This window comes from Meles meles, chromosome 3 (genome assembly GCF_922984935.1).
Source record: "Meles meles chromosome 3, mMelMel3.1 paternal haplotype, whole genome shotgun sequence".
Classification (NCBI taxonomy): domain Eukaryota; kingdom Metazoa; phylum Chordata; class Mammalia; order Carnivora; family Mustelidae; genus Meles; species Meles meles.
In genome coordinates this window covers 39,555,128-39,563,643 of record NC_060068.1, presented here as the reverse complement: position 1 = coordinate 39,563,643, position 8,516 = coordinate 39,555,128, and the positions used below count along the sequence as shown (strand labels likewise).

The 8,516-nt window shown below is 41.0% G+C and overlaps 1 pseudogene; it reads left to right on the top strand.

Moving 5' to 3' along the window:
- Positions 1 to 254: 254 nt before the first annotated feature.
- LOC123938897 lies at positions 255 to 892 on the top strand (annotated as a pseudogene).
- The last annotated feature ends 7,624 nt before the right edge of the window (positions 893 to 8,516 follow it).

The following is an 8,516-nucleotide window of genomic DNA, read 5'->3' as shown; positions in this document are numbered from 1 at the left end:
TAGAAATGTAAATTGATGCAGCCACTGCAGAAAACAGTGTGGAGGTCCCTCAAAAAACTAAAAAGGCAACTACCATATGATTCAGCAATCCCACTTCTAAGTATGCATCCAGAGGAAATGAAGACAGGATCTTCAAAATATATCTGTACTCCCATGTTCATTGCAGCAGTATTCACAATAGCTAAGGTATGGAACCCACCTAAACATTTCTCAACGGATGAATGTATAAAAAGTGATATACATGGGCCGGAACAGCCATCTTCCAGTAATTTGCCAAAATGACCGACACAAAGGGAAAGAGGAGGGGTACCCGTTACATGTTCTCTAGGCCTTTCAGAAAACATGGAGTTGTTCCTTTGGCCACGTACATGTGAATCTACAAGAAAGGTGATATTGTGGACATCAAGGGAATGGGCGTCGTTCAAAAGGGAATGCCCTACTAATGTTACCATGGCAAAACGGAAGAGTCTACAGTGTTACTCAGCATGCTGTAGGCATTGTTGTAAACAAACAAGTCAAGGGCAAGATTCTTGCCAAGAGAATTAATGTATGCATTGAGCATATTAAACATTCAAAGAGCCGAGATAGCTTCCTGAAGCATGTAAAGGAAAATGATCAGAAAAAGAAGGAAGCGAAAGGGAAAGATACTTGGGTTCAACTGAAGCGTCAGCCCGCTCCACCCAGAGAATCACATTTTGTGAGAACCAATGGAAAGGAGCCCGAACTGCTGGAACCCATTCCCTATGAATTCATAGCATGATAAATATAAAGAAAATAAAAGACCTCAAGACTGTAAAATTGTTTCTCTTGAGTAGAAGTGTAGTGTCCTTTCCCCGAAAAAATATTTAAAGCAAACTTTGTGTCCTAAAAAAAAAAAAAAAAAAAAAAAAAAGGTGATATACACAATGGATTATTACTCAGCAATGAAAAAGGAGGAAATCTGTGCCTTCTAAAAAAGCCATACTTTACAAAATAGAGCCTAAAACTGTGGTTACTGGAAGTTGCAGGGTGGGGAAAATGGGAAGGCGTTGAGGAAAGCAAACAAACTTCAAGCTGTAAGATGAGTCAGTTCTGGGGATCTAATGTACAACATGGTGATGATAGTTATTAATACTGTATTACAAACTTGAAAGTTGGTAAGAGAGTACTTTTTCAATGTTCTCACCCCAAAAATAGATAGCAATTATGTGACCTGATAGAGGTGTTAGTTAACCTCATGGTGGTAATCATTTTGCAACATTTAAGTGTATCAAATCAAATCCAAATGCTCTACCCCTTAATTCTATAAAATATCTTTGTCCATTATAACTCAATACAGATGGGGGAGGAGGGGTGACTGGAGGAAGGGATCCCTAGTGGGAAATAGTAAGTCCTGGTAGTGAACAGCTTAAGGGAGATCTCACTTTTGAGGCTTTTTGAAACCATCTTCCAAATCACAAAGATGGGATGACCTCAGAAATATATTTCCCACAGCAGGATGATTTCCCTGGCAGTGATTTAGGTACAATAGGTAGTATCATGACTTTTTCAGACAACACAGGAATTACTGAGAATTTATCTCCCCTGGGTAGATCACCAAAATTATTATCATGTCTTTATATGTGCAGTGCTACCCTTTGGGAAGGATTTCATCACATTAGAACTCTATTACCATTAAGGTCCCCTGAGTCCCAAGAAAAAATAGCAATGTATACTCTCCTTCATTACCTGATTGGCAAAGTGAATAACCCCTATCACAAGAAATCCAGAAGAACAGCCTAACTATCAGGTCATTTCAAAGTAAGGATAAACCGGGGCTGATGGAATATACTCTTTATTACAGAAAGATAAATGAAAATTTAGGATTCTACTGAAGAACTCAGAACTCTGTCCAGTTTTGTGACGATGCTGAGCAAAAGGAGAAAATGGTGTGTTAAAATCGGATTATTTCCTAGAACCGTCTAACAAATAGAAAATTAAATGTTTACCTTCAGTATCTTAGCATGTTGTCCTGCATTTTCTTTGTCATTTAATATGTCAAATGTTGCAAAAGTCCTACTGCAATATTTTATCATAGTAACATTAACTCTGCCTATTTCTCCTATATGAAAAGTATACATCAGAGTCCCAAAAATGAAGTTGCAATGAATGACAGTTCAGGTACTGGGCATCTTTGGTTTTAGCCTGGTTCCCCCAGAAATTTGAGCCTGAGGTAAAGGCTTCTAGTGTTTTAGGAAATGCAATGCCTGAGAGATCTGATGGAGAAGACAGTGAGCCAAAGCAGAAAAGTAAACTCCATGTATATATATATATATACATGCATATGAATAATATGCAGCCATCAAAAGAAATGAAATCTTGCCATTTGCAACAACGTGGATGGAACTAGAGGGTATTATGCTTAGTGAAATAAGTCAGTTGGAGAAAGATAACTATCATATGATCTCCCTGATATGAGGAAGTAGAAATGGAACATGGGGGGTTTGGGGAGTAGGAAAAGAATAAATGAAACAAGATGGGATCAGGAGAGAGACAAACCATAAGAGACTCTTAATGTCACAAAACAGAGGGGGGGCCTGGGGGAGGGGGGTTGGGAGAGGGTGGTGGGGTTATGGACATTGGGGAGGGTACGTGCTATGGTGAGTGCTGTGAAGTGTGTAAACCTGGTGATTCACAGACCTGTACCCCTGTGGCTAATGATACATTATATATTAAAAAAAAAAAAAAAAGAAACCATACAAAGTGCACCTCAAGACAGCCTATCCAAAGAGGGGAAATGAGTAGAATATATTCCCCAGTTCCTATCTCCCATTTGTCGAAGACAGGTCCTTAGGGAAGGTGGGATTTCCCCATATTTCCTGGGGATAATACATTGCTTATGTATGATACTGAGCTGGAGCCCATATTCTTTTTGTGCTTTGGGAATCCAAAGCTTGGCTCTAGGACAGGAGGCCTGGTGTGCAGTACACAGCAGGAGGCAAGGGACGGTCGGGTTGCGTCTGTAGGAAATCTGTTGGAGCCCATGCAGAGCAGATGGCCATAAGCAGTGGCTGGAACAAGGCATAGCGGGGATAAAAAGAAATGAAGTGGCTCAGAAGAGAAGTGGTTCTCAAATTGTTGCAGGCATCAGAAGCCCCTAGAGGGCTTGTTAAAACACAAATTGCTGGATGCCATCCCCAGAGTTACTAATAGTGTAGGTCTGGAGTGGGCCAAATTATGTGCATTTCTAACAAATTTGGAGGTGATCTGAATGCTACTTGTTGCCAACCATACTTTGAGAAACACTGTATACATCTCCAGTCCACTGTACCCCTCCCACACATGTTCCCTTGGGTGCTGATGGTGTATACTGGCCAACACCTGCCAGTCCGTGTGTCATCCATTCCCTCCAGGCCGCAGACTCTTTGTCCTTGGCTGTACTCTACATTGACTAAGGTTATCCACCTTGAGGCCAGGAAGATGGTAAGGAAGGGTCCTGCGGAAAAGTCATCTTCTGAACTGTATGTCTCAGGTGATAGACACCTCTGTACAAACTGCAGGGAAAATGAGGTCCATCTCTGCACATCGAACATATATATTTAGATGGAAAGAATAAGGACAATCTAGAGTAAAATGATTTTACTAAGCTCCATTAATGTGCATCTGTAATTAAGATGTTTGAGAACAGTAGAGAGATATTAAGTGAAGGTGGTAATTGAGGAATGAAGTATATCTAGAGTGGAGAAAGCTTGATAGGACCCAACAACACAGATAAAATGCAAAACCAGACTATGGATTGGGAGACACGATTCTTCACTTTTTATAAAGAATATCTATATTAGAAATTCTTCGGGATGCCTTAAAGTGATTAGGTAAGTATCACAAAAATCACAACCTATCATCCATTTAGGAACATGTCTGTTAAATTAAAAAGGTCCAAGGGTGCCTGGGTGGCTCAGTGGGTTAAGCCTCTGCCTTAGGCTCAGGCCATGATCTCAGGGTCCTGGGATGGAGTCCTGCATTGGGCTCTTTTGCTCAGCGGGGAGCCTGCTCCCCAACCCCCCACCAACCTGCCTCTCTGCCTACTTGTGATCTCTGTCAAATAAATAAATAAAATCTTTATAGAAAAATTAAAAAAATAAAAATGAGGTTCAGAGGTATAGAGAAACATCCCATCACAATAATTTTACAAGCGACTGCTTGCTGACTTTGAAGCTACAGAGAAGAGGTTCTTCCAGGAGCCCCACAGCAATGTCTGTTTAACTGAATCAATAATTTAATAATAACTATTAGAAGATCTGTGGATTCAGAAGGATGACAAGATTCCACATAAGGCAGAACATTTGGACAATTTCCATTCAGTCACTCAATATTTATTGAACACCTGTCTTATATTAAGAACTTTGCTAAGTACTAGGAAGTACCAAGATGATAAAAGGTACTTTTGCCCTTTAGAAGTTCATGGTCGGAGGGAGGAGTCAAGATGGCGGAGAAGTAGCAGCCTGAGACTACATCAGGTAGCAGAGATCAGCTCGATAGCTTATCTAAACATTGCAAACACCTACAAATCCAATGGGAGAGCGAAGAGAAGAAGAACAGCAACTCTAGAAACAGAAAATCAACCACTTTCTGAAAGGTAGGACTGGTGGAGAAGTGAATCTAAAACGACGGGAAGATAGACCGCGGGGGGAGGGGCCGGCTCCCGGCAAGCGGCGGAGGAACGGAGCACAAAATCAGGACTTTTAAAAGTCTGTTCCACTGAGGGACATTGCTCCAGAGGCTAAACCAGGGTGAAGCCCACGCGGGGTCAGCGTGGCCCCAGGCCCCGCAGGGTCACAGAAGGATCGGGGGTGTCAGAGTGTCGCAGAGCTCGCAGGTATTAGAACGGAGAAGCCGGCTGCAGAGACAGAGCCGAGGACTGAACTCTCAGCTCGGGGTTACCTTGAACTGGTCGCGGGCCGGGTGAGCTCGGAGCGCGGCTGGAGGCTGGGGATACGGGAGTGATTGGGTGCTGTCCTCTGGGGGCGCACTGAGGAGTGGGGCCCCAGGCTCTCGGCTCCTCCGGGCCGGAGACTAGGAGGCCGCCATTTTCATTCCCGTCCTCCGGAACTCTACGGAAAGCGTTCAGGGAACAGAAGCTCCCAAAAGCGAACCCGAGCGGATTACTTAGTCCGGCCGCCGGTAAGGGCGGTGCAATCCCGCCTCGGGCAAAGACACTTGAGAGTCACTACAACAGGCCCCTCCCCCAGAAGATCAACAAAATATCCAGCCAGGACGAAGTTCATCTATCAAGGAGAAAGCAAATTCAATTCCTAAGACAGCAGAGCAATTCCAGAGGAGGAGAAAGCAAAGCACGGAACTCATGGCTTTCTCCCCATGATTCTTTAGTCTTGCGGCTACTTCAATTTTTTTTTTCTTTTTCAATTTTTTTTTCTTTTTTTTCTTCTTCTGCTAAATTTTTTAAAACTTTTACCCTTTTCTTTTTTAACGTTTTTTGACTAGTTCATCTAAATATATATATTTTTTCTTTCTTTTTTATATTTTTTTATTTTTTAAATTTTTTTCTTTTTTTCCTTTTTTTTCTTTTTTTTTTTCCAGAACCTGTTTTTATCCCCTTTCTCCCCCCCACAATTAGGGGTCTCTTCTGATTTGGTTACATTGCATTTTTCTGGGGTCTGTGCCACCCTTTTAGTAGTTTATTTGCTCCTTCATATCCTCTTATCTGGACAAAATGACAAGGCGGAAAAAATCACCACAAACAAAAGAACAAGAGACAGTACCAAAGGCTAGGGACCTAATCAACACAGACATTGGTAATATGTCAGATCAAGAGTTCAGATTGACGATTCTGAACATTCTAGCCGGGCTCGAAAAAGGCATGGAAGATATTAGAGAAACGCTCTCTGGAGATATTAAAGCCCTTTCTGGAGAAATTAAAGAACTAAAATCTAACCAAGTTGAAATCAAAAAAGCTATTAATGAGGTGCAATCAAAAATGGAGGCTCTCACTGCTAGGATCAATGAGGCAGAAGAAAGAATTAGTGATATAGAAGACCAAATGACAGAGAATAAGGAAGCCGAGCAAAAGAGGGACAAACAGCTACTGGACCATGAGGGGAGAATTCGAGAGATAAGTGACACCATAAGACGAAACAACATTAGAATAATTGGGATTCCAGAAGAAGAAGAAACAGAGAGGGGAACAGAAGGTCTATTGGAGAGAATCATTGGAGAGAATTTCCCTAATATGGCAAAGGGAACAAGCATCAAAATCCAGGAGATGCAGAGAACCCCCCTCAAAGTCAACAAGAATAGGTCCACACCCCGTCACCCGTCTTAGTGACAAAGAGAAAATCCTGAAAGCAGCCCGAGAAAAGAAGTCTGTAACATACAATGGTAAAAATATTAGATTGGCGGCAGACTTATCCACAGAGACCTGGCAGGCCAGAAAGACCTGGCATGATATATTCAGAGTACTAAACGAGAAAAACATGCAGCCAAGAATACTCTATCCAGCTAGGCTATCATTGAAAATAGAAGGAGAGATAAAAAGCTTCCAGGACAAACAAAAACTGAAAGAATTTGCAAACACCAAACCAGCTCTACAGGAAATATTCAAAGGGGTCCTCTAAGCAAAGAGAGAGCCTAAAAGTAGTAGATCAGAAAGGTACAGAGACAATATACAGTAACAGTCACCTTACAGGCTAATAATGGCACTAAATTCATATCTCTCAATAGTTACCCTGAATGTTAATGGGCTAAATGCCCCAATCAAAAGACACAGGGTATCAGAATGGATAAAAAAACAAAACCCATCAGTATGTTGCCTACAAGAAACTCATTTTAGACACGAAGACACCTCCAGATTGAAAGTGAGGGGGTGGAAAACAATTTACCATGCTAATGGGCATCAGAAGAAAGCTGGGGTGGCAATCCTTATATCAGATCAATTAGATTTCAAGCCAAAGACTATAATAAGAGATGAGGAAGGACACTATATCCTACTCAAAGGGTCTGTCCAACAAGAAGATCTAACAATTTTAAATATCTATGCCCCGAACGTGGGAGCAGCCAACTATATCAACCAATTAATAACAAAATCAAAGAAACACATCAATAATAATACAATAATAGTAGGGGACTTTAACACTCCCCTCACCGAAATGGACAGATCATCCAAGCCAAAGATCAACAAGGAAATAAAGGCCTTAAATGACACACTGGACCAGATGGACATCACAGATATATTCAGAACATTTCATCCCAAAGCAACAGAATACACATTCTTCTCTAGTGCACATGGAACCTTCTCCAGAATAGATCACATCCTGGGTCACAAATCAGGTCTCAACTGGTATCAACTGCTATCAAAAGATTAGGATCATTCCCTGCATATTTTCAAACCACAACGCTCTGAAGCTAGAACTCAATCACAAGAGCAAAGCTGGAAAGAACCCAAATACATGGAGACTAAACAGCATCCTTCTAAAGAATGAATGGGTTAACCAGGAAATTAAAGAAGAATTGAAAAAATTCATGGAAACAAATGATAATGAAAACACAACAGTTCAAAATCTGTGGGACACAGCAAAGGCAGTCCTGAGAGGAAAATATATAGCGGTACAAGCCTTTCTCAAGAAACAAGAAAGGTCTCAAGTACACAACCTAACCCTACACATAAGGAGCTGGAGAAAGAACAAGAAAGAAACCCTAAACCCAGCAGGAGAAGAGAAATCATAAAGATCAGAGCAGAAATCAATGACATAGAAACCAAAAAAACAATAGAAAAAATCAATGAAACTAGGAGCTGGTTCTTTGAAAGAATCAATAAGATTGATATACCCCTGGCCAGACTCATCAAAAAGAAAAGAGAAAGGACCCAAATCAATAAAATCATGAATGAAAGAGGAGAGATCACAACTAACACCAAAGAAATACAGACAATTATAAGAACATACTATGAGCAACTCTACGCCAACAAATTTGACAATCTGGAAGAAATGGATGCATTCCTGGAGACATATAAACTACCACAACTGAACCAGGAAGAAATAGAAAACCTGAACAGGCCCATAACCAGTGAGGAGATTGAAACAGTCATCAAAAATCTCCAAACAAACAAAAGCCCAGGGCCAGATGGTTTCCCAGGGGAATTCTACCAAACATTTAAAGAAGAACTCATTCCTATTCTCCTGAAACTGTTCCAAAAAATAGAAATGGAAGGAAAACTTCCAAATTCATTTTATGAGGCCAGCATCACCTTGATCCCAAAACCAGACAAGGATCCCACCAAAAAAGAGAACTACAGACCAATATCCTTGATGAACACAGACGCAAAAATTCTCGCCAAAATACTAGCCAATAGGATTCAACAGTACATTAAAAGGATCATTCACCACGATCAAGTGGGATTTATTCCAGGGCTGCAGGGTTGGTTCAACATCCACAAATCAATCAATGTGATAGAACACATTAATAAAAGAAAGAACAAGAACCATATGATACTCTCAATAGATGCTGAAAAAGCATTTGACAAAGTACAGCATCCCTTCCTCATC